Below are 25,783 nucleotides of genomic sequence, written 5' to 3' on the forward strand. Positions count from 1 at the left end.
AGAAATGAAATATTGGATATTATGATACTCACATGCATGAAGGCACATACACGCACACACTCAACAGACATACAAGCACACACCAGAGAGAGTTTGAGTTGGTTATGGTGAAATGCTTTTAATAACCTGCATTCTTCAGCAATGGGAGGATACATATATGCTCAATACTTAGGAAATTATAGATTAAGGAAATAATTATATATATATGTATACATATGTATATATATGAATGTGGATATATATACATATATATATATGTACACACACACATAATGAATACACACACACATATATATATATACCCATACCTCCAATGTGTGTGTGTGTGTGCATGCATCACATCTGAAAAGAAAGGTTCAGTCTGGATCACTAAAAGTAACAACTGATGCTGCAGGAGCTGCAGTAACTTAGAAGGAGTGTGGGGTAATAAGGTCTGCAGCCACACCTGGTCCCCAAGGGAGTGACAAGGTCAAAACTAGTCTCTTCACTGCCACATAGAGTCTACTTACGAAATTGGAGTCTATTCGCCTCAAATTTTCCATATAAAGAAAAAGTATGAATGTAGCAAAAATATTTTTAGTTCTTAAAATTAGAGGACAGGCAGCCCTTTGTCCCAGGACACACACGTGGGAAATTGACACTGAGATGCTCACAGATGCCACCGGCCAGTGGGAGGAACACTTGGTTGACACCTGAAAACCCACAGGGCCGGCACCGCCCGCTGCCCAAGTCACACAGCAGGAATGACACGAGAGCCACTAACGGACAGGGGAAAGGCCGGCTCCCCCTCTGCTGTCTGAGTCCTCAATAGAGCCCTTGCTGCCCAAGATCCATGGCCACCTCTCCACCCAGGTGGAGGAGCTGGTGCTCAGGTGCCACACCCTCCATGGTCATTGCCCAGCCTCCAGTGTCCATGGCACACCAGGGAAGGAGTAGCTTCAACAACCAGGTGGGAGTCAGGGTTCTGGCTGCCCAAAGGCTGGAGGACCACAGTCAGGTGTCCGGGGTGCAGAGGTGGGCTCTTGTCTTCACGCTCCTTGCTGCTGTGACAATACACCATTTCAAGATCCCCAAACTTGTGGTCACTGCACCTGCTTGTCAAGTACAAAACAGGTGATGTGTGTCCAGCCCTCAAAAGAAAACAAAAAAAAGTAAGAGGAAAATATGCACCATTTTAAATATTAGTTTAAAATGTGTTTTTTAAAGTATATGTCAATGAAAGTTCTAGAAGGTGAGGCTCTGGCAGACCCAGGTCCTTTTCTGCAGTCATCCAACCCTAAGAATGAGGGAGGATCTCTCTCAGCAGGTTTTGTCTGTTCCAAAGGGCATCAACCCCTGCAACCTTGGAGTGTGGCAGCACCCCAGCCTGTGAGGAAGGTGGGGGTGCCTGACAATCCCTCTGGATGTGGAGAGGCGTGTCTGCTCCACACCCACCCAGGGAGCACACCACCAACCCCCTGAACCTGGGGGACACCAGATCAACCCCTACAAGCAGTGGTGTGATTCCCAACCCGCCCCTCTATCGCGTTCAATGCCCACTCGGAGACACCCAGCCCATCAGAGGTGACACAGGACTCACACCCCCGACTACTGGAGGCCAAATCATCTCTAGCACATTGTGTGTTCACACCCAAGGGGGTCCCTTCCTACACATGCCCTCTGGAGCCCACTGACACAGAGGTGGTGAGAGGGGGACTGTCACATCACAGAAAGCCACCATACTGCAGGCTCCTACCATGTCCTTGTCATTGGTTGAGGTGTCATAGTGCACAGGATGGTTGGCGTGGACCTGCTTCAGTCTCTCAAGCATGGTCTCCTCCAAGGTCTCTCTATCCTTGAGCTTGATGAACTGGAAGGCCATCTTGCTCCTGATGCTGATGAGGACGGGGCTGGGCAGCAGACTGGTGTCCTCCATCTTCTCCATGCTCACTACCTGATGCAAAAGATGGCACATGAAGGGGAGGTGCTGGAGAACGGAACTGACTAATTACGCTCTGTACATGTTCCAATATGGAACAATGAATCCCACTGTTATGTATAATTGCAAGGCACTAATAAAAAGATTTGAATCACAGTAAGTACTGCAAAAAAGAAGGAAGGCAGGCCTCCATGAAATGCTCAGAAGTTAATCTAACATGGAATAATGGCAACAAGGACCTGATATAAAGGTTGAAAAGTGTGCAAGGGAGCATCAATCACAATCACCAAAAGGCAGAAGTAACCCAAACTTCCATGCACAGATGAATGGATAAGGGAACTGTGGTTTAGGCTACCATGGAATATTACTCAGACTTCCAAATGAAGGGAATTCTAACAGATAAGAGGTGGATCAACATTAAGGACATTGTGTAGTGGAAGAAAAAGTCACAAAATGACTATGCTGTAGGATTCCACTTAGAAATTGGTTACAAGGTAAATTTGATGCTATGCATAATTCCAAAATCAATTTTTAGGTATGTAGGTCATCATGTGGATTTCTTGCTCCACTGATGATAATGCTTGCAAAATGAAGACATCTATTGGAGAAGGAGGGGATAGATCTGGGAAATCATATGAGGAAAAACACTGAGTTTCTAAACAATCAGGCTCAGGACCTATGCTACGAGAAACGAGACCCCAGAGGTCTTGATGTGTAACAGCTGTGGTACCCCCTCAGCAGAGATGCCTGAGATCAAGGACCAAGCTGCTTGCATTCAGAAGCAAACTCAGGTTGCCCACACTCCCGTTTCCAAAGAGAGAATCACAGAGTTATAGGAGGGACCTGATCCTAACACAAGGAGGCATTTTTAAATCTTTCACAAGTTCCACGAGAGTATAAATGCCAATTTGCCCCCTATTTTCTAAAGGTGAAGCTTTTTATAGTTTATCTTTTTTTTGTCTTTTTTTTTTTTTTGGCAACAAAAGGGGAGGATCCCTTCCTAAAGAGCTGTAGGAAAAGCTTGAATTGCGAGGCATGTACTTTTGAATGACAGCTTTATCAACAGTGTGGGGCTAGGGTATGTTGTTCTTACCATCACTTCTAGGCAACCTTTGGTTGCCATAGCAACAAGAGAAAAAAGGAAGGCTGAAGGGGTAATGGCTTAATTCAGCCCACACTTCCCTCCTGGAGCCTGGCCATCAGATGGCCCAAGTTGCACTGGTTGGGATATAGTTGGAGTGTGTCCCCCGAAAGTTCTAGTGTTGAAAGCTTGATCCCCAATGGGGCAGCATTAAAGGGTGGTGGAACCTTAAGAGGTGAGGTCTAGAAGGTGATGGATGGGTCAGTGGAAGAATAGCCCTCAGTAGGGATTATGGGACCTGGTTCGTTCCCACAACAGGGATTGTTACAAAGAATGGTCCCTCCCCATTCTCTGGCTTCCTGTCTTCACACATGATGTTTCCATCTACTTATGCTCCTGCCATGGGGGCACTGTCCACCACAATGCCCTCACTGGTGCTCACCCAACACCATGTTCTTGAGCCTCAGGACTGGGAGTTAATTAAGCCTTTTCTTCCTTTTTTTGGTTAATAAGTAAACCTGGCATCATGGATTTTGTTGTAGTAACAGAAAATGGACTCAACCACATGGGTTAAAAGATGAAATGGTGCATCAAAGTGTGCACAGCAGGTCAAGCAGAGGGGAGAGGCAGTGTGTACCTCTCTGAGCAGAAGGACAACATTGTAGCAGCCATCTTCTCTGCTGGCAAAGCAGATGGAGCTGTCAGAGGAAATCATGCATCCTGCAGTGTGGAACTGACTGAAAGGCATCCAGAGGAGCAGTCCACCAGAGTGTGCAGCTTCTCCTGTCTTGGTAGCCTGAAAAAGATTCGAAACAGCTCCTTCTGTGCTTGGGTTTCAAGGTCCCTGGTGAGAGGTGGGGGGAGTTCAAGATACGGAAAGGTCAACAGACACGAGATTGAAAAGAAAACACTTTTGAACTTGCTGGCACAACGTGATAGTTTAGTGACTGAAATAAAAAAAGTCATGCCCCTCCAGAGCCTGTGAGCCCCACGGTCCATCCAGACATTCAGTTGCCCTTCCACCAAGTGCAAGGAGCAGAGCCCGCTGTCCCCACCAGAAGAAATTCATAAACTCATGAACTCAAATAAGTATTCCATCCTGGTTTGAATAACTGAGAAGTACTCCAAAAATGGCAGCAAAGGCCATGTGTGGAGAAGTTAGATGATAAGCGGGGTGAGCATCGGTGACACATGGGGAATATGGAGCCCTTGCACGCTGCTCGTGGAGGCCAACTGACACTCTCACCTTGGCAAACAGCCAGAAGCCCTCAAATGTTGAAAGTGGACCTAGTGTTTACCCAGACATTCCCTCCCAGGTGAATGCACCAAACAGACTTGAGCACTATCGTCCACTAACTGGCACACAAACACAGCAGCAGATTCATAGTCGAAGGTGGAAACTACCCCATGTCCACCAGTTGATCAATGGACACAGCAAATGTGGCACATGCCCTCAAGCAGGGTAGATAGTACTCAGCCATCAACAGAAAGTGTGCATGGACAGAGTTGGAAACCTCAGGCTGAGTGAAAGAAGCCAGACACAAAGACCACAAGGTGCCAGGTTCATTTACATGAAATGTCCGCACAGGAGGCTGACAGACAGAAATAAGGAGTGGCTGCTCATTAATGTGAGGCTTCTTGGGAGGGTAATAAAAGGTTCCGTGGCTGTAGTGATGATTGTGTGGTCCTGTGAATATTGTAAAACCTCAACAACCCATTGAAAGTCTTAACTGTTCAGATGTGAATAACCGAAAAGGAGCCTGACTTTTCTCCAGAGGAGCACCAGGGAGCCAGGGAAAGGCAAGTGCACTGCGCCAAGTACACACACTGAATCACACATAATTTCCTACGTTCGTATAGGAATATATGCCTGGTGTAGCTCCACATCTTGTACAACCACAAGAAGGGAAGCTGTACTCCATGGATGTAGGACATGTCAAATTACACATGACAGTCAAGTATATCTACAAAGAACAAAGAAAAAGAAGTTCACATAGTGCAAGAATGGAAGGTGAGGTCCCTCAAGGGGATCACAAGGTCCCTGAGAGTCAACAATGCCCAACACACTTACATTTAACTCTAAAAATGTTGCTGTCAAAATGCTGAGAGTAGAATGGTGGAAACCAGAGGCCAGAGAGGTTGGCTCAGGGGCTCTGAGCCAGTGAGAGAAGGAGCAGGAAGTTCCAGGGTGCTGCCGCAGAGCAAGTGACTACAGGTGCCAATCCCACACGGAATGCTTCAGCCTGCTAGATAAAAGTATTTAGGGACCAGGAAACAAAAACAATGATCAGAGCCCCAAGAGTCTCTTTCGTAAGGAAGAGATAAGTGCCATCCATCTTCCAAAACAACTATCACACATCAGAGGTGACCCAACGCCACATGGAGTTGAATTTGGGAAAAAAAAAAAAGGAAACCTATAAAGAGCATTTTTTTTGTGTACTTTTTGTGGCAACATGTGACCAGTTTGAACTACATGCACACAGCTGGAAGGGACAGGAAGTCATTCTGAATACATGAAAACCCCAAACATGCTACTGTTCAAGGACCACCACTGAGAAAGATGCACCCCCACCAGACAGTGAGAAGAAAGAGCATGTCTTAAGGAGGAAGAGATCTGCTGTTTTCAAGATGACTTTCCTTGTATTAGCACTGAACACTAGACCTCATGGCTTTGAATGAATTCACTACAGGTTGAGTCGGCCTTATTCAAAATGCTTGGGACCAGAAGAGTTTCAATTTTCAGAGTTTTTCAGATTTTACAAGATCTATGTAAACTTTAGCAGTTGAGCATCCCTAATTCAAAAAATCTAAATGAAAACTGCTCCAAAATTCGGTTACAAAACAAGAGTTTCAGATGCTGAGGTACTAAACTGCCTCATGAGCAAAGGCATTATAGCTATGGTTTACTCATCTCCTTGGATATTTTAAAGAAACGTCAATCGAAAAAAAAAATACAGGAATGTTAAAACAGATAAACAATTTTGAAGTAAAAGACTAAGGCTGTTTTTAAGATTAAACATAGGATTATATGATTTGGCTATTACATTTCTGGGTAAAAATACTCGATAGAATCGGAACCAGGTGTCAGAGAAATTAGTGTGCCCAGTTCACGACAGCATTGTTCACAATAGCCAGAAGGTGAAAGCAAAATAAGCGTGCATGGACAGACGAGTGGATAAACACAGTGGGGTATGTACATACGATGGATTATGATTCAGCCCTGAAAAGAAAGGACATTCTGACACATGCTGTGACAGAGATGAACCTTGAGGACATTATATTAAGCGAAATAAGCCCAAAGCAAAACATTGAGTGTTGTCTACTTACGTGAGGGATCCAGCTGATTCCACAGAGACAGCAGAATGGCGGTTGTGAGGCAAAGTTGAACAGGGTAGTAGTGTGTAGTAGGTAGACTTTTAGTTTAATCAAGTCAGAAGAGTTGTGGAATGGGCAGTGAGGATGGTCATGTATCAGTGTGAACATACTTAATGCCACTGAACTGCATGCCTGAAAATGGGGAGGTCTGTGTTATATGAATTTCACAGTAAAGAAAAAAAAAAAACTCTGTTTAATGACTAGTAGTATTTGATCAGTCCTGATTCTGTAAGTATGTCAAAAATTGAATCCAGGACAGTACTCTGTGGTCTCTCATAGGATCTTTCATAACGGTTTACCTTACATCAGAGCTGTGGTTAGTTACCCAGTTATGATCTGCAAACCTGAAATCAAATTCCAGCTCAAACACTGGGTTTGAACTTCAGATGATAAAGCTGAATTCCTTAGTGACACTGCAAGCAACTAGCCTGACAGTCTCCATGACTGGTGTCGCCATGGGCCAAATTATACAAAATACTGACTTACTCTATTGATGACAAAGGTATCGAAATCAGTTCAGCTGCCCTGAAAACATTTTCTACCATGTGATTTAAGATGAAAAGATGAGGACTTGGTGTAGCTCGGTGGTAGAGCCCTGGTCTCGCATGCATAAGGACCTGGGTTCAACCCCAGCACCACCAGAAAACCAAAAAAAGGTTTCTATACAAATACCATGCCATTTTATGAAAGAAACTTGAGCATTCATGGGGTTTGCTATGCACACAGGCCCTCGAACCAATGCCCAGGGACACAGCGAAGACCTCACAACCAAAAGGTGCTAAGCAAAGCACATGAAAAGGTCAAGCAGCTGAGGGACACCATGGAACTGAAGCTCTACCTCTTGGTGATCTGGCTTGGCTCCTGCACATCTGGCTCCAGACCTCATTATCCAGCAGCCTCCGCAGCATCACATCTACCAGCTGCTCCATGATCTTCAAGACCACATCCGGGAATCAGAAACATGGAGGAGTCACGCTCCTTATTCTGTGTGGTGATCCGGATGGTGTCTGCCACAAAGACGTTGGCTGTCCTTTCCAATTTCTGGATATCAACCCAAGGTATTACAAGTTGAACTGAAAGAGAAAAGATGCAAAATCAGATCCCCCATAAAGTGGGAGCCAAACTTCAAGCATCAGCAAATAACAATCCAACGTTCTATTTGTTTCTTTTAAGCTAAAATGCAAAAGTCTCAAAGCCTGTGCAGGGGAAGAGTACACAACTGCCTGACAGCTGCTGGTGAAACCCAACTCATGGGCCAAGGGTTTTCTTAAAGATTGAAGTGTCATCTCCCAGGTTGCTGGCTACTGCATACTTTCAAGGACCAACATTTTGCAATCCAATAGCATACATCTTCAAGAATATTTCAACACTCATGCAAAAGTTTCTGAATCACACAAAATCTACTTTCAAAAACAGCACTCACACATCAAGGTAGAAGAAAAAGGAGTGTGCAAGAGGGTTATTCATTTCTCGTTCACAGAAGCGGGCTGAGCATCGAGTCTGTGTCACATGACTCTTATTATGCTTAGAAGACACTACAAGCAGATTCTATGAAATGCTAAGGTAATACAGTACAGTCAGGCACAGTGTATGTGCACCTCCAAGCTACCTGCAAGCCTGAGGCAGGTGGGTGTCTTGATCCCAGGGTTTTAGGTTCAGCCTGGACAACAAAGCAAGACTTTCACTTTAGAAAAAGAAAGCAGGTGCTGGGACATAGCTCAGTAGCAGAGCACTTGCCTAGCATGTGTGAAGCCCTAGGTTTGATTCCCAGCACTGCCAGAAAGACAGCCAGGTGCTGTGGCACACACCTTTAGTGCCAGTGACCCAGGAGGCTGGAGGATCCCTCCTTGCTAGGGAGGTAACTTAGCTAGTCCTTGTCTCAAAAAGCAAGGTTGGGATGGGGGGCAGGGCTCAACAGTTAAGTGCTCTGGCTTCAATCCTCAGTAATACTGCTACTAATAAAGATAATGTAAAATAGTGCAGGTGATACATTTTTAAACAAACATGCTAGTCCCAGATTTTTTTTGGGGGGGGTGTACCAGGGATTAAAGTCAGGGGCACTTGGCTACTGAGCCTCATCCCCAGCCTAATTTTCTATTTTATTTAGAGACAGGTCTCACTGAGTTGCTTAGTGCCTTGCCTTTGCTGAGGCTACCTTTCAACTTGCTATCCTTCTGTCTCAGTCTCCTGGGACACTGGAATTACAGGCATGCGCCACTATACGCATCTGAGAATTAGTGTGGATACAATGATAGGCAGTAGGCTAATGCAGAAGAAAACCGGAGAAGATAAAATCATATCTGTTAGCTGATTCCTCATACAGATAACAAGTGGAAAAACATGATCGAATATTAGCAATAATTAATTTTTTCCAAATATCATCATCCTAACACAATTAGGTTTAGTGACAATCCTTAGTGTTCCAAATGAAATCATTTCCTTTTCACGTCAGAGAATGAATGTCATATTGTAACATTTCCTTCCACTTATTTAGCCATAGCATTTTCTATGCCTTTAGAATTGTAAACAGCCTCATTTCTATGTCAGGCCTGGGACTACTCTTTTCCAGCTATGCCAGCTCTTCTGCCCACACTAGTTTCATCTACACTGCCTACTTGAGTTCATTAAGTGACTGCTCTGTGGAATGCCCTGCACTTAAGCAGCACAAATAGGAAAAACTAAACTACAAGCAAATAAGCAACACCAACTTGGCAGAACCCAGCCCAGAAACAGACATGGTGTACATTATAAGGGGACAAGGAAGGCATGGTGGACGTGACCAATCTGAACTGGGTATTGAAGGACAAACAGGAGTTTCTAAAGAGGCTAAGGAGAGAAGGAAAAGCATTTGGAAAAGTGTTCATTTGGGAAAGCATTTCAGAAAGAAGGATGGCCAAGGTTAGGCTGGGGCCCATTCCAAGCAAGGTCAGGAGATGACTGGGTACACAGGGCAGGATACTGAGGCATCAGAAGGGAGTCTGGTGAGACTGAAAGAGAAAACAGCATGTGCAGGAGGCTGGCCACAGCAGATATTCAGGAGGAGGCCTCCCACTGGCTGCACTTGGAGAATAAATGAAGAAAACCACACATATGTGTGCATCTCCCATGCCACCCAGCACGGGCTCTTGAAATGGCTTCTGAAAGTGCTTTCAATGGCAATGGCTTTTGAAACCTTGAACACACAACTGACAGCTGTGGCCTTGCCTTTTCCTGTGGGAATGCCAGTACTGAGGACAGTGCCCACTGCTGGTGCGATGTCATAAATTATTTCTGGATTTGAAGTGGACCCAGGTAAAGTGTTCTGCATATACAACAGTCATGATGTTCAAGGACGGGTGTTTTAAAAGATGTCCTTCTGCATTAAGAAGCAGAAGTACATGCTACTCCTATAGAAATATTCACCCATCAGATATGATACTGTATCTTCAACATAATCTATGGTAGTAAAAGGTTTTGAGTAGCTATTTAAATAAGTTACACAGATATGCTCCTGAAGGTAGCAGAAAAATGAATTGTCTCCAGAAAACAAGCAAAAAAAAAAAAAATCAAGCTCCTTCGTTGTAGCATGTATACTTCAACTTAATTATCTGCACAAATCATTTGGAAACTAATCCAGTATCACCTGCTGTCATCTCAACCACCCACTTAAATCTTTTGCTGTGGGATTTAACCTTTAATGGCTTCTCTAGGGAGCCATGCCAATCAACCCCAGGGCCAACTTTATCTTGAAGGACCAAATACTGCAGATGCTGGCACTGGCCTCACATGACTTCATTGACCAGGAGAAGGGGTAGAAGCAGAGGTGGTTGATGCTGATGTACAGACAGCCTTGGCGGGGCACCCAGCCCTTACAGCAGCAGCAAGAGCAGTAGGTGACCACCTTCTCTGCCTCGAGGAGGACGAACCTGGCCTCCAACATCACCACCGCTTCTCAGAACTTCCTGGGCTCCCCTTTCTGCTCAGCAAGCCTGCTGCTGCTCTCTTAAGCAATCAGACCCTGACGCACAAGAGACAGGGCCTTCATCCAGGGAGCTGGGCAAAGGGAAGGAAGAGAGCACAAGGGACAGGAAGCAGGAAGGACAGATGCACCCAGGCACTTAAGGAATCGCTGTTGTTTCCACGACAACCACTCCTGTCCACAACCCTGAAACAGCCACAGCCAGAGGGGGAAAAAAAAGGCAGAGATCAATTAACCATCACAAGGTTGCAAAACACAAAGAAAAGTCTCTCAGTCACTTACTGACCATGAAGCTGTGGCTGAATCAGCTGACTTCTAAGGTTTTGAGAATTTTAATTCACAATTATTTCCCAAATCCTCCCTACACTCATGCTACAGTTTGGATCTTCAATGCCTCCCCAAGGTCCATGTGTTAAAGGCCTGATTCCCAGCTAGTGTATTGGGAGGTGATGGAACTGCACAAGGTGGGGTCTGGCGGGAGGTCCTTGGATGACTGGGGACATGCCCTTGAAGAGGACAGTGGGACCCCAGCCCCTTCCTCTCTGCTCCCTGGCTCGTCATGAGTTGAACACTTTTCCTCTGCCATAAGCCGCTGCCTTGATGTGCTGTCCCATCACAGGCTCACAAGCAAGGGGGCCGATCAGTCACGGACTGGAGCCTCCAGAACTGGGAGCCAAACCAACCTTCCCTAAGTCAGTCATCTCAGGTATTTGTGACAGCGATGAAAAGCGAACCAACACAAGAGATACGAAACCCAGTGACTGGCTCTGGTGTGGGAACTCACATCAGCCCCGAAGAACTACGCAACTAGGACCTAAGAGTCTCTTTGAAACATGAACGAATGTCTTCATTAGGTTCAAAAAGGTCAGTATAAAGCCAACTGCAGGATCTGGAGAAGACTAATGCCGTGCACCACCACTGTCCACTCTGTACTTGTTCAAGGTGGAAGGGAGGACCCTGGCCAAGCTTCTAGAGGGCAGAAGTACTCCTAAATCCCTGGGGAGTGCGGGAAACAGCAGAGGGCACAATCTGACACTGCAACTCTTTTGTCAACCACCACCAAGAAGGGACCTTTGTGATCTGTGGTGGTGACAGAAGAGACTAGAATAAAAGCTGTGGTCCATTTCTCAAGGGTGACAGTCTGTCGTTACCTGTCCTTTTCTTTTTCTTAACATTTTCATTTGTGTTTTATATGACTGTCTTATGAGAGCCTATGTTTCCTAAGATGAGGCTGTTTTCTCGGGGGTGTTACCAAATCCTCACTGTATAAGTCCTTTTAGAAATGAAACCTGGGCACTCACATTAAAATAATCTAATCATAATTACTATAAAATAAACCTCAGTGCTGGTGAAGTGTACTGTTTTCTTCATTATTTATCAGGCTCTAGAGCCGACTGGCATGGCCGAGAACAGGATTCAGTGGCTCCAAGCAGACATGATGGTGGCCATAGGGCCTCCCAACTGTCATGGCTGCATGTCTGGTCCCAGGAAGAGCTGAAGCAGAGGGATTTTTCAAGTTTTATGGAGCAGCCAAGGGCCCAGGAAAGGTCCAACTCTCACACCCTGTGGATCTGGCCCGAGGAGTGGGGAGAACAAAGGCCATGATGTGCTCTCGCTCCCCAGCACTGCCTCCTCAGCTTTCCTTTCTTCCTTCCTTCCTTTTTTTAGGGCATACTAGCTTTGAAGTGTCATGAGTTAAAACTGTCACCCCCAAACATGCCACTTCAGCATAAGGATAACTGAGCCAAAGATAACTGAGAAACAAAAAAGACGGGGTACCAGAAAGACTGTCTGCCCTGCCCCATCTGCCTCGAGTCAGGAGGGACTCTCCATCTGCACAGGTGTGTCCCCCTCTGTCCTGGGAAGACACCTTTGACCTCTTGATCTCAGCAGCATGAGGGGCTCACACAGCCTCATGGAGAGAGCCCTCCCCTGCCATTAGTTTCCCCCATGTTTACCTCCCCGACCCTGCACCACCCCAGAAGATGGACCCCTTTTCCTGTCACTTCAGTCCTCAGTCAACTGGTTGCTTTCCCTTAAGGTGCTGTGCAAGGTTGATTCTAACCACCCTACCAGTTACACAGCTGAGTTTCTGCCGCGTGTATACACTCTGAGTGCATTCAAATCAACTCTTTCTCTCTTGCTCATCTGCTGTATAGCGATGTCATTTCCAGGGCCTCAACTACAGAACCTAGGGAGAGGACACTTTTTCCTTCTCCTACAGAAGGGTTTCAGGAAGCAGCATAGCAGAAATCAATTTCCTTCCTCCCAAGCAAGGGAAATACCTCGAGAAAAGAACCACTACAGTTCACGTTAGGCCAAGAGAGGCAGGTCAAGTGTCGCTGATGCTCAGTCCCATCTGACTACAGGACACAGAGGCACAGTTCATCGGCAAGGATGAGGGGTGTCCCGAGAGCTGTGTGTGTCTTTTACCATAGCCCAGGTCAGCTCTGACCCCACAGGTAAGAGGTCATGCCCTGGCTGCCAAGCACTGGATGGCCTCGGTCACCCCTGCTCTTCACTCATCCTGCTCACATCCCCTAGTCCCCAAATGGAAAAGACTGCTTCTCTTGCTTACTCTAAAACCAAAAATTCACTTTGACACCCCTTACGAAAAGCTGGAACTCTTCAGGTTTGTTTTCAAAAAAACAAAATCCATGGTCTGGGAGATTCACAACGTTTCTATTAGTGCATTCTACTTATACACAGTAGTGGGGTTCACTCTGACATCATCATACAGGCATGGAATAGAATGAGCTCCATTTCCCTCCCCTGGGCTGCCTACTTTAGTGGGCTCTCTACTACGTATTTGGTCTTTAATTAGTGCTTTATAGGTATGCATCAAAGATGGAATTCACTGTCGTATATTCATGTATGTATACAGCACTATTTTGACAATTTCTTTCCACACTGGGGATCCTTTGAATAGAGGAAATGAACTGAGGGGGAGGAAGGAGGAACAGGAAGAGGGAGGAAAGATGGATGGCTTTGGGAAGGTTTTATCCCAAGGGAAGAAAACTGTACTGCAGGCTTATGTGTTCAAGTATGTAAGGAGAGTTCACTGTAGAACAAGGAAACATGTCCCTCCCCAACAGGTTCTTAAAGCACCAATCACCATCGATGTCCTTGCAAGGACACCAGTTATGTAACAATGTAACTGGCAGCAGGTATGGACAAATACCTCCCAAGATTCCTCTCCTGCCTTCTCACACCTTAACTGGCTGTAACTCCATTTAATTAACATCTGCAGAACAAACATCCACTATTAGTGGGACCAGAGCACTAGGTCCAACGTGGTGACAAATGTTACAGCTAAAGAGAAAATGAGTCAGGAATAACTAATTTGAGGAAGACAATAATATGTTGCTCTGCAAAAACAGAAATCTTAACATTATGGTATCCCACAAGAAAAAAAAAGGATGATTATATCTGTAAAAGATAACAGGAATTAGGCCTGAGGATGAAGCACCACCCTCTTTTTTTCCTAAATTTCAGGTGTATCTTTATGTGCCGCAAAGACTGACAGGTGACAAATTGAACTAATTTGCCTTTGCGCATTAATCCAAAAAGTGTAATCGGACTGGTGAAGACTGTGGGTACGTGGCAGAGTTCAAAATGTCATGAAGAGTCACCCGAGATGGGGAGAAAGGTCGAGATCAAAGGGCCTACCTTCACCTTCCCCTTGACAAAGCTGGCCATGTCGTCTTTATAATCAAACACAGAGTATGGAGGAGATTCTGTCCCAGCCAGTTCCAGTGCTGGTTGATTTCCTCTAATGTGGTACCTGGATCAGAATAGAAAGAGAGAGAGTGAAAAACAAGAGTCATCGTTTTGCTAACATTAAGTCCCTGTGTTAATGTTCTGCAAACATGTCCGTGCCAGGGTTCTCACACCCTGAGCCACCGTTTGTCACTGAAAGCTGGCACTCTCCACTGGTGCCACGGTCTCTCCCGCCACTGCACTGGGACTTACAAACTTCAGTCCCATGGCCACTTAGGCCAGCTCACCAAGCAGGAAAACCTTGGAACTGTCCTGTGACCACCCTGCACACCTTGATCATGTGCAGAGCACCTACCACTCAAGTGTCAGAAGCATTTGCAATGGTACAGCTGTTCCAGCATGGAACACAGACCAAGTGGCAGATGATTCTCAACAGTCTCACTTAGTGTCTCCTGGGAGAAGAGAGGCCTGTGGAGAAGTACCAAAGTCACGTTCAAAGGGGAAGAACCTCCTGGGAAGGTCCTCACAAGGATGTTGTCACTGCAACAGGCACTGGTTGACCGACAAGCAACAGCCAGGAATTTCACAGGTTTACAAATGGACACTTCATACCATTTACAGCAATATTGAGATTGCTATCAAAAAAACCTGTATTTAATACCTAATCCACCTAAGTATCACAGCTTAGCCTAAGCTCCTATCAACACGTTCAGAACACACCCATTACCCTGCAGTTGGGCAAAACCATCCAATACAAAGCCTATGTATTATAAAGTGTTGAAGAGCTCACGTAATTTATTGCATACTATGCCGAAGTGAAAAGTACAAGGTTTCTACGGCTATGCTTCCACATGACCGAGAAGTCCAAAAATTGTGAAGTCTGACCACGCAAAGTCAGGGGGCCATCTGGATACGTCACTTTCCTTTGCCTTACAAATCTTCAACAGGGGCCTCAGTCACCTTTTTTGCATGCTTCCCCGCTATCTACCCACCATGCTTTACTGGGCACTGACTACATGCCCAATGCTGTCCTGGGCACAGGAGGGAAAGCAGCCAGAGAGACACTGGAACTTTTACTTCCATGAGGGAGGCAGGAAAAAAGAAGTGACCTGAGCTCCAGCAGGGAGTCAGCACAATGGATGTCTGAGCTCTAGCCTGAAGGACTGGGCTTGCTCCTCTGTCTACAACCCCAAGCCACTCAGTCAATGCTCACAACTTCTCTCTCTGCCTAAAGTGAGGCACCTTTAGGAAGCCTGGAGAGACTTTGGTCCATGTGAAATTAAAATAGTAATAACAACTTGTCTCCCTTCCAACCTGTTATCCACAGATCTTTTGCCAAATAACACCCAAGAAATAGTTTAACTCTCTCTTCCACCTAGTTTAAAAGAAAAAAAGTACTCTTGAAGGCTCCCCTCTACTTCCCTGTTCTGTCACACAGGACCCTGGAAAAGACAGGGATCATCCTCACAGGCCACTCTTTCCATTCCTACTCTGAGTTGGTTCCACCCAGGGCCTTTCCTACCCTTTTTCTTTGTACTTTATTGGACACTCACATTCCTGGGCAGGGATCCTTTCTCAATGCTCAGCACACAACCAAGTATGAGGGCGAGTCAACGACATGCAAGACGCCCAAGTAATGCCTGCACAAGTACAAGTATCTCAGTCAACAGCACAATCCTCACACCAGAACATACCCATGCCTCCCATCCTCACTCCCCACAAGAGAACCCTGAAAAGAACAATTCACTACTCAGGACATTCTGAGGGCAGGACAATGGTAGAGAACAAACCTGGCAAACCTGACCTGTGTCAGCCCAAGGAAAACTTCCTCAGCACCTGGCAGCCCAGTGATGCAGTCTCTTGGCACAGCCGTGCAACATGGGGTGGAGACTGCCAAGGTCGGACACAGCCCTTGTGCTTTGCCCCTGGCTATTACCACACATGCACACACCTGGGAAAACTCTGTTAATCAGACTCCAAGACCATAAAGGAAAGGGCCACTTTATACCCAACAACACGTGAGTGCCCTGAAACACACCCCTCAGAAGCCTGGCTCACTCACGCTCACAGCTCAGTGTGCTTCCGATCACTAAGAAAGAGACAGACATGTGGAGGAGAGCACAGAGCTCCTGAAAGCAGGTGAGGCTCCCTGGGCGTTACTTGCAGGCTTACCAACAAGCAGATGCTCCGCATGCTCAGACCTCAGGTTCTGGAACATTCCAGTGGGAACAAGACTCACCAGTGGCTATGGCCCAGTGAACGTCGCATCCCTCCAGGAACTCTCCACATGCTATGGGAGAGTACACCTGTGAGCCGGGAACTTGAAGCAGAACTTGAAAGGGAGCGACCTCAGTGTTGGAATCCAGCACTGCCTCCAGAGCACCCACCTGGCCACCTACAAGGCAAAAGAGAAGCAAACACACCTGTGAGCTCAGGGACATGCAGACCCGCAGCCAGTGTGCAGCTGCCACTCCCACATGCGCAGGCAGCATGGTCACTGGTGAGAGCCCAGGCACAGCTCCGACACTCCACAGAGTCACAGCTCTATGGTATCCAGAGCTCTAGCTTCCTCACATCCATTTCCCCAGCATCTGCAGTTGGAGTCAGACTGCCCGATTGGAACCCCAGCTCTACCACTTTCAAGCTGTGTGGCCTTAGGAAAGTTACCTGATTTCTCTGTGCCCTGGTCTCTTTGGAAGATAAAGCAACCACGATATGCCTCCAAGGGTAATTATGGAAATTAAGTCATCATTCAAAGTATCTTGACTATTGCCAGGCCCTTCAAGCACCAGGTAAGTGTTGCCCGTTAGGATCCTCATCATATCCACATCTCACACGGAAGAATAATCCCTTTCTACTCCAGAAAGGTACCCTGAGAAATATGACAACACATCCAAGACTCCGCAGGACAGAAGGCACAGGTAGCAGGTGAAGGACTGGCATTCTGCTGTGATGAATGGCATCCTGAATCACTGGCAGGTGAACAAACCCACTCCCTCCTCCCTGGAGGAGCTGAAGCCCTCCACCTTCCTTTGCCCATGCTCCTTCACTACTAGGCCCCGAGAGGGTCCTGAGTGGTCTGAGTTTATTTTTGTTTAAGAGCCCAATGTTAAAGGAAGTTGAATCATTAAGGAGTATGTCACTGACCTGCCACCCCATCACCCCAGAGTGTGCAGCATGTTTCACACCAGCAGGGACATGTGCCGACACAACAGCACACCCCACAATTCAGAAAGTTAACACTGGGACATTCCTACCCTCTGCTACTCAGATCCCACCAGTTTCCAAGTGCCTCACAAACCCGTCCTAAGGGGAACAAGCACACTGCTACTCGGAAATGCATGGGATGTATCCACTTGTTCCTCCCGCCTTGGCCGCAAGGCACACTCTGTCACTGGACAGCCATCATGATCCCAGGCTGGCTGAGGTCTGCAGCTCTCTGCAGCTGCCCCACATCAGAGAGGACCAGGGCACACCCCCAGGAAAGATCCAAATTCAAAACTGCATGGACGGGGCCTGGGTCTGGGGCTCAGTGGCAGAGTGCTTGCCTGTCAGGTGGGAGGCACTGGATTCCAACCTCAGCGTTCAGAAAAATAAAAAAATAAAATAAACTTCTATTAACATCTAAACAATTACTAAAAATAAAAACTGCTTGTACAGTTTCTACTGAACACATGTCACTTGTACACCATTGTAGAGTTAAAGACTCTAAGTCCAGCCAACAGGAGTTGAGAACTGCCTGTCTTGTGACTCTACAACATTGGACATGTTCAGAATCACCCACTGCCTTGAGCCCTCACATCTCTCAAGACATCTTTGACTTCCATGAGCTTGATGGTTTCAAAGATTAGTGGTCAGTTCTTCAGCAGCAAATTCCAGTTTTGGCTTGCCTGATACTGATTAGATTCAGGTTAAAGTCTCTGGCCAGCCTCACAGAAGGAATGCTATGCATCACATCATCTCATGTGGACACAATTTCATCTTGTTCCATTCCTAGTGATGTTCACTTGGTCTCTTAAGTTAGTGGCTGCTTGGGCACTCATTCCTTAAACTTATTCCTTTTTCCCTTGTAACTCACAAGCCTCCTACAGAGAAATGATGAAGTTATATAAATTTACCATTCCTCAAACTTTCAATTTATTCACTTTTACCAGTATGGTCTCATCTTTCCTACTTTTATTCAAAGTAGTAATAATTCATTACTATTATTTACTTGGATGCTTTAATTGTCCCAGGTTTGGCAGGTAGGAATCCCTTCAAGCTGGGTTCTGTGTCCTCTGGACATGTACTCATGGTTTTTCATAGTCTCTGCCACAATAAAATGTTCCAACATCGCTTGTACTTTCCCTGCTCCAGCTCTGAAATTGGACAATTTTCCCAGGAATTCTATTTCCTTTCATGAGGACTGCTACACAAAAGCCACCTGGCATTCCAGTGGCTTGGGAGACTGAGGCAGGAGGATTGTGAGTTCAAAGGCAGCCTCAGCAACATATTGAGGCCCTAAGCAACTTAGCACAACAGTGGCTCAAAATAAAAAAATAAAAAGGGCTGGGCATGTGGATCAGTGGTTACATGGCCCTAGGTTCAATCCCTGCTACAAATAAAATATAAAGCAGGTATGTGAGAGCTCATTGCTAACGGGGTAACCCCAGGACCTCTCTGGAAAGAGCTAGATCTGTGTGTACATATGACTCATGTATTTACACACAGGCATATACATTTCTAATGCAACGACATCATCTGTGTGTATGTATACATAGTCTACATACAGAAAAACTGAGTTCACAATGATGCGTCCTGCGATCCACTCCCCGTGTTCATTCTTTCTTTGTTCCATGTTCACAGCTCTGTTCTGCAACAGAGAAACCCAGCCTCCACCACCCTTGATATATTTACTTGCTGATCAACCCTCTCTTGCTGCCAACCTCCACACCCAAGAGACACCCTCCTCACCCTGTGCTCCATGTTCCCAGATGACAGGCCCTACACCTCCCTCACCTGCCCTACGTGATGACTTTCCCCAGCAGAAGGAAGGAAGGACACATGGGTTTTTTATAGCAATTATTGCTTTGGCAAGTCCCGTCCCCTTCTGGTTGTGTTACTGGATGTCAGGTGAATGGGGGGCAGGAAGGCTGTCTTGTCTCCTGGATGGAGAGCTGACACTTAATACACAACCCACTGGCAGCTTACGGAGGCTCAGTGGTTAAGAAACAAGCTGGGGAAAGGGAGCTTAAAGATCTGTTTTCAAAAGGCCAGTGAAACGCCACTAGCAAACACAGAGGGAATGCTGATGGAGACATTGAAGAAGCCCAGAAAGGAGCCCATCCTATGAGATGCTTCTAAGACATCTGTGACAGAACCCATGCAGAGTTTGTAACAGCAGCCTGGGGGACTCTAGGTGACATGGAAAGAGGGGAGCAGGGAGGTTGTGCAGCACCTGGACAGCCACAGAGGGGTGCCAAGTTTTGATGCACAGTGGAGATTTCTCTCACATGCTTCTGAAAAGGTCAGGAGGTCTGTGTCAACCCAGCCCCTTCAAATGATGGGCAGGTGGGCAGAGCAGCAATCAAAAAGTCACAAGGGGACTTCCAGCTTCAGTTCCAGCATGCAAAGAGCTTGGGAAGCATCCCTCCCATAAATACAAGTAGAGGCCAAGCAGACTGCAAATCACAGGCTTTTCTTGGATTCATCGAAGAACTGAGGCCACGGGTCAAACTATAACCCCCAAAGCTAAAGTGGCACAGGGGAATTCCCAGGGACACAGCTGGGACCTGCTCCCCCAGTGCTGAGGGCATGAACTGGAGGACACTTCAGAAGTGAGTCTGACAAACTGCAGGTGGCTGAGTGTGAACAAGAATAAGAAACTCCTAGTGCTGCGGTCTTAAGGGACCCCACGGCAGCACAGGTGTTCTCACCAGAACCCCACCAGTTCCCACTGAAAGACCCCAGGGAGACCTGCCCAGCTCTGTGGACGAGGGAAGAATAAGGCAATGCGGCATCCTCAGGGCTCCACCCCAGCTGAGGAAGGGCCTTCTCTGGCTCCTGTGTCTCTTCCGGTTTTTCTCTCACCAAGGGGTGGGAGGAAGTGACTAGGAATCACATGGGAAGGTCACAGGTTAGGGTCACACGTCCACTGATGACTGAGATTGACTGATGATTCTAGGACCCTCCCCCTTGCCAACAGCAAAAGCTCCAGGATAAATGAGAGCAGATGACAGCTCAAAGATCAGGGAGACTGGGAAGTTCTGAACCCAGGGACAGAGGGGAGACCCAACCAGGGACATGGAGGAATATGAGGCCTCTGGTACCTTCAGCTACAGGAAACTGCAAAGAGCCAAGTCCCAGTCAGAATAGCAAAACTCACACTGAAGATGATTTCCTCAGTCGTTATTACTTATATATATGTATACATAATAAGTTCTTTATTATGTATATATATATATATATATATAAAATATGTCAGTATGCAAGAAAAAACAGATTATTGAAAGATAAAGCATGCATCGGAATGACACACAGATATGACAGATCTTGGTACTTTGAGAGAATTTCTAAAATAATAGTGATTTATAGACGAAGGGCTCTAAAGAAAAGGTACAGAGTATGGAAGACTAGGTCATGAACGCAGAGAGATGGAAACTCTAAGAAATAAAAAACAAAATAAATAGAAATAAACAAAAATGAAGATTGCCCTTGATGTCTCATCTGTAGATGGGACGGTCAAGAAAACAATCAGTGAACTTGAAGACAGATCAACAGAAACTCTCACTGAAAAGTCAAAAGAGAGAGACAGAGACACAGGAAGTACAGAATACGTGAGTGCTGTGGATAATTCCCAAAAGAATAAGAACCCCAAACTGGAAAAACAGGAGAAGAGGAAAGCAATCATGTGAAGCAATAATGACCAAGAATTTTCCAACATTAATGACACACCTCAGATCACAGATCCAAGAAGTACAGAGAACACCACGCAGAAAATTATAAAAAAAAGGAAAAATATTTACAAATCTACACTGAGGTATATCATATTAAAATTGCAGAAACCAAAAAGAAAATCTTTAAGGAAGCTGGGGTGTGAAGCAGACAACCTAGGAAGAACACCATAATTACAGCAGACTTCTCCAAGCATGCGCTCAAGGGAATTGAAATAGTTGAAAGAAAGGAATCACTAACCAATAAGTTTATGTGCAGTGAGGCCTTTTTTTTTTAAACGGGATACTTGGTATTGAATCCAGGGGTACTCTACCAGTGAGCCACACCCCTGATTGTTTTGTTCATTTTGAGACAGGGATTCAATAAATTGCAGAGGCTGCCTCAAACTTGTGATCCTCCTGCCTCAGTTATCCAAATTGGTAGTATTACTAGAATGGACTATTGGCCAGGCTGGGTCCAGTGAAATTATCCTTCATAATTGAAAAACAAAGATTTTCTTGAACAAGACAGGAAATTCAATTCCAGCAGACCCAACCATCAAATTCTTCAGAGAGAAAAAAACACATAGGTCAGGTAGTTCTGAGCTATATAAAGAGGAGAAATGTGTCTGAAAAGAAATAAATGAGGATAAATTAAATTTCTTATTTTTCCTATTCCTAAGTAATCTAAAAGAAATGTTTAAAGGGTTAACAAAACATTTATTGAGTGATTATTGTATGTAAATAAGTGAAATGAATGACAACAATGTCATAAAAGATGAGAGAGGATCTGGGAATACTATTATCTCTGCATCTCAGCCATGCATGGTGCTGTACACCTACAATCCTAGTGGCTCAGGAGGCTGAGGCAGGAGGATCACAAGTTTAAGGCCAGCCTCAGCAACTCAGACCTTGTCTCAAAACAAAACTAAAAATGGACTGGGGATATGGCTCAGGGCTTAAGTGTCCCTGGGTTCAATCTTCAGTACAAGAAAAAAAAAAACTACATTTCATGTGAAACACCATAATACTTAAAGGTAGACATAGACTAATCTGGAAATTATGTTCCAAACAAGAAATATATACTACAAATTCTTTTCAAGCTATTTCTGGCAAGATAATAGATAAGCCAATGGAATCACAAAGTATTCGATTGGTAAAGAAGTCAGAAAAGTGGTTCAAAAGAAAAAGAACAGAGCAACAAATAGAAAACAGTTACAAATATGGTAGAGATTCATCTAACAGTACCAACAATCACTTTACATATGAATGGTCTAAATACAACAACCAAAAATGCCCAGTGATTTTCAGAGTAGACTTAAAAAAAAAAAAAAAGGAAGAAAAGAAAGCAGAGGCTCACAAGAAACCCATCCTCACAGTCACATAAAGTAAAAAAACAGGGGAGGTGCTAGGGTTGTAGCTCAGTGGCAGAGTGCTTGCCTAGTATGCTCAACGCCCTGACTTCAATTGTTTACACCACAAAAATTTCCACCAGCAAACAGGATCCACCAACATATAAAAGAAATTATATCTCATGATCTAGTGGGACTTGCTCCAAATATGCAAGAATGGTCCAGCATTCAAAAATTAATCAATAGAGAAGTTGGGGGGAAAATCACAAAATCATTCCAATTGACACACAAAGCATTTGACAAAAATCGAACACCCAATCATGATTAAAGGAAAAAAAAACATAGCAAATGAGAAATCAAGAACTTGTCTAACTTGATAATATCAGTTACCTTCTCCCCCCAAAGCCCTACAATTAACATCATACTTACGGAGAAACTCAACACGTTCCTGATAACCAGGAACAAGGTAAGGACAACTTCTCCTATCACTCCTATTCAACATCATACTGAAAGATACAGTTAATATGCTAAGACAAAAAGAGGAAAAAGAAGGTATACAGATAGAGAAGAGAAATAAAAATTTGTTCAAAGATGACATGCTTTCCTTTAGAAAAATAAAGGAAAGAATCAAGAAAAACTTAAGGAACTAAGAAGCATAGCAAAGCTGCAGGGCAGAAGGATAACATGACAACTGCTTTCCAACACTCCAGCAAAGGACAGCTGTAACTTGGGCAGGGGGAGTAGACACCATTGACAAGTAAGAAATACTTTTGTCAGGCACAGCCTAAGTGAATATGCACAGGATGTATACGCATAAATCTAAATGACTCTGAGGAAAGAAATCTCTCTGATAAGCGGATGATGACACATAATGGGGGATCGGAGGGGAGCAAGAATGGAGGAAGGAGGGACTCTATAGAGGGAAAAGAGGGGTGGGAGGGGTGGGGGGAGAAAAAAATAACAATGTATCAAACACCAAAAAAAAAAAAAAAGAAAAGAAAAACTACAAACTTTGCTCAGATTTCAGTTGGGACCCCTCTAACACCTTTATAATACTGAAACTTTTGATCCAAAAATATATTGTATCACCATTTATGTGTTCTTTAATATTTTTTAAAAAGTTCAATTTTTTTTCTCTGTAGGGTTTTGATTAATTTTCTGATATTCTTATCTTTTATATAAACAATTTGCATGTTACTATAAAATACAATTTTAAAAACTTTAAATTTCTACATCTTTTTGCTGGAATGTAGAAACAGCACTGATTTTTTTTATATAACCTTGTATTCAGCAAATGTGTTATTTTTAGAATTATGAATGTTTATTGTAATAATTTATCTATGGGTTATCTTGAATTTCCTACATACAGAAACACAATAAAAGTTTTATATTTTCCTTTAAAAAAAAAGAAGATCGAAATAGAGATACTCCATATTCATAAGTTGGAAGAGTCAATACTGTTCAGATGTCAGTTCCTCCCAACTTGACTTATGGCTTCAATGCAACCCCAATAAAAATGCCATCGTGCTATTTTGGAAGTACTGACAACTCACAAAAATGTTTATGAAAAAAAAAAAAAAAGAGAGACCTAGAAGAAGGCACCACGATTCTTAAGAAAAACATAATTGGAGGAACACTACATGTTTTCAAGGTTTACTACGAAGCCACAGTCATCAAGACAGTGTGCTGCCAGCAGTAGAATCAACACAGGTCAGTGGACCAGCGCAGAGCCCAGAGGCAGACTGACACAGCAGACAGTCTTTAACGCAGGAACAAAGGCGCATCAATGGGGAAGGATAACATTCAAGAGATGTTGCTGAACAATTAAACACCAACATGCAAAAGCCAAACAATGAACCTAGACGCAGTCTTTACCAGACGTGCCCGAGAAATGCAGAAGAAAGCAAAATGAATCCGATGCAGGGCCATCCTGACCCGGTGTCTCCCAAGAACTCGCCACCTGCGACTCAGCCCGGGCTGGGAGCTGCAGGTCGGCCACCCCCACCCCCACTCGCCTGCCCGCCATGCCGCCCTAGGATTAAGGAGCTGCAGCTCCTCTGGTTCACCCAGAGCTTCAGGGCGTCCTTCAGCAGCACCTCGTCGGGTTGTTTGCCTTTCTTCTGGTGCCCCGCTTCACGTCGCGGGGTCCAACGTCGCACTTGTCCAGCTCGCTCGGGAGGAGGCGGCGGCAGCGGCTGCGCGGAAAACGCAGACCCGCGGATGCCCAGCGCCGCCGGCACTTCCGCAAGCGCAGCGGGAGGAGCGCTACCAGCGAACCCCGCACAGCCGCGCACCGGCCCCGCCCCGCGCACCCCGCGCAGCCTGCCCGGCAGCCTAGGCAGCGACCGTACAACCCCTGAGCCCCTCTCAGCCCCGCAGGCTGCAGAGGAGCCTCCCAAGTTTCCGGGTCCCAACCCCGGGCTGGGAGCGGCGGGCGCGGCGGGAAGCGAGACCCCAGGCCCGCCCACCCCCGCCACCCCCTTACCGGTGAGGTGACGGATCCCCTCGCTGTGCCCTCGGGTTGCTGTGGCAGGAAGTAGCAGCTGCTCCTCTGGGCCACCCAGGGCTTCAGGGTTCTTCACCAGCACCTCCTCGGGCTTGAGCCACATCCCAGCGATCCGGCCGCGCTGGGGGGAGCCGCTTCATATCGCCCGGCCACCAGCAGCACCGGGCCCTGTTCGCTTGGGAGGAGGCAGCGGCAGCGGTAGCGCGGGAACCGCATACCCGCAGGTGCCCAGCGCTCGCAATTCCCGGAGCGCAGTGGGAGGAGCTCGCCCCGCGCACCCCGCTCACCCCGCGCACCCCGCGCAGCCGGCGCGCTGTCCCGCCCCCGTCCCGCCCAGCCTCCAGCCGGCCCTGCCTCAGGCCCTCCCCACCCCGCCGGCTCCCGTGGCACGTCCTGGGTTACCGCATCCCAGTCGCCAGACTCAGGGTTCCCGAGTGGAGGGAGGAGGTCCGATCCCGCTGCCAGGTCCCCTCCCTCCAGTCCCCACACAGATCGCGGGGAGCGCCTGCGCAGCGGCGCCGCTCCAATCCCCGGGTGGCGGCTCCTGGGAAAGAGCTCAGGGTGGCGGGAGCCGCCCCCACAGGCCTCATTCCAACAGGTGGAGGAAGGACCTGGGGAAGAGACGTCTTGCTCTCCAAGCTGCGGGTTGCCCAGCCCAGAGCGCTTTATCTTGGGAAGGACAGAATGCACCAATGCAAACCAGTAAAGCAAGTGTGTTTGTGTTTTAAATAACATTTTGGAGATCTCCCAAAAACAGCATGAAAAACAAAAACGATTATGTTTGGACTTTTTAGCACACTTTTCTTAAAGTTTTTTTTTAATTCCCACATCATACTTGTCCATATTTTTGACACTCCACTACATGTATACGCTGGGTAATGATCCTATAAGGATAACTGTCATATCCATCACAGGATCATCATTTCTTTGAAGGCACATTTGTGAAACTCTCAGGAGGGAAC

At 46.0% G+C, this 25,783-nt stretch overlaps 1 pseudogene; it reads right to left on the reverse strand.

Moving 5' to 3' along the window:
* Positions 1-277: 277 nt before the first annotated feature.
* On the reverse strand, positions 278-24,924 carry LOC124975883 (TBC1 domain family member 8-like; annotated as a pseudogene).
* Positions 24,925-25,783: the final 859 nt, after the last annotated feature.

Source organism: Sciurus carolinensis, unplaced genomic scaffold (genome assembly GCF_902686445.1).
Source record: "Sciurus carolinensis unplaced genomic scaffold, mSciCar1.2, whole genome shotgun sequence".
NCBI classification, from domain to species: domain Eukaryota; kingdom Metazoa; phylum Chordata; class Mammalia; order Rodentia; family Sciuridae; genus Sciurus; species Sciurus carolinensis.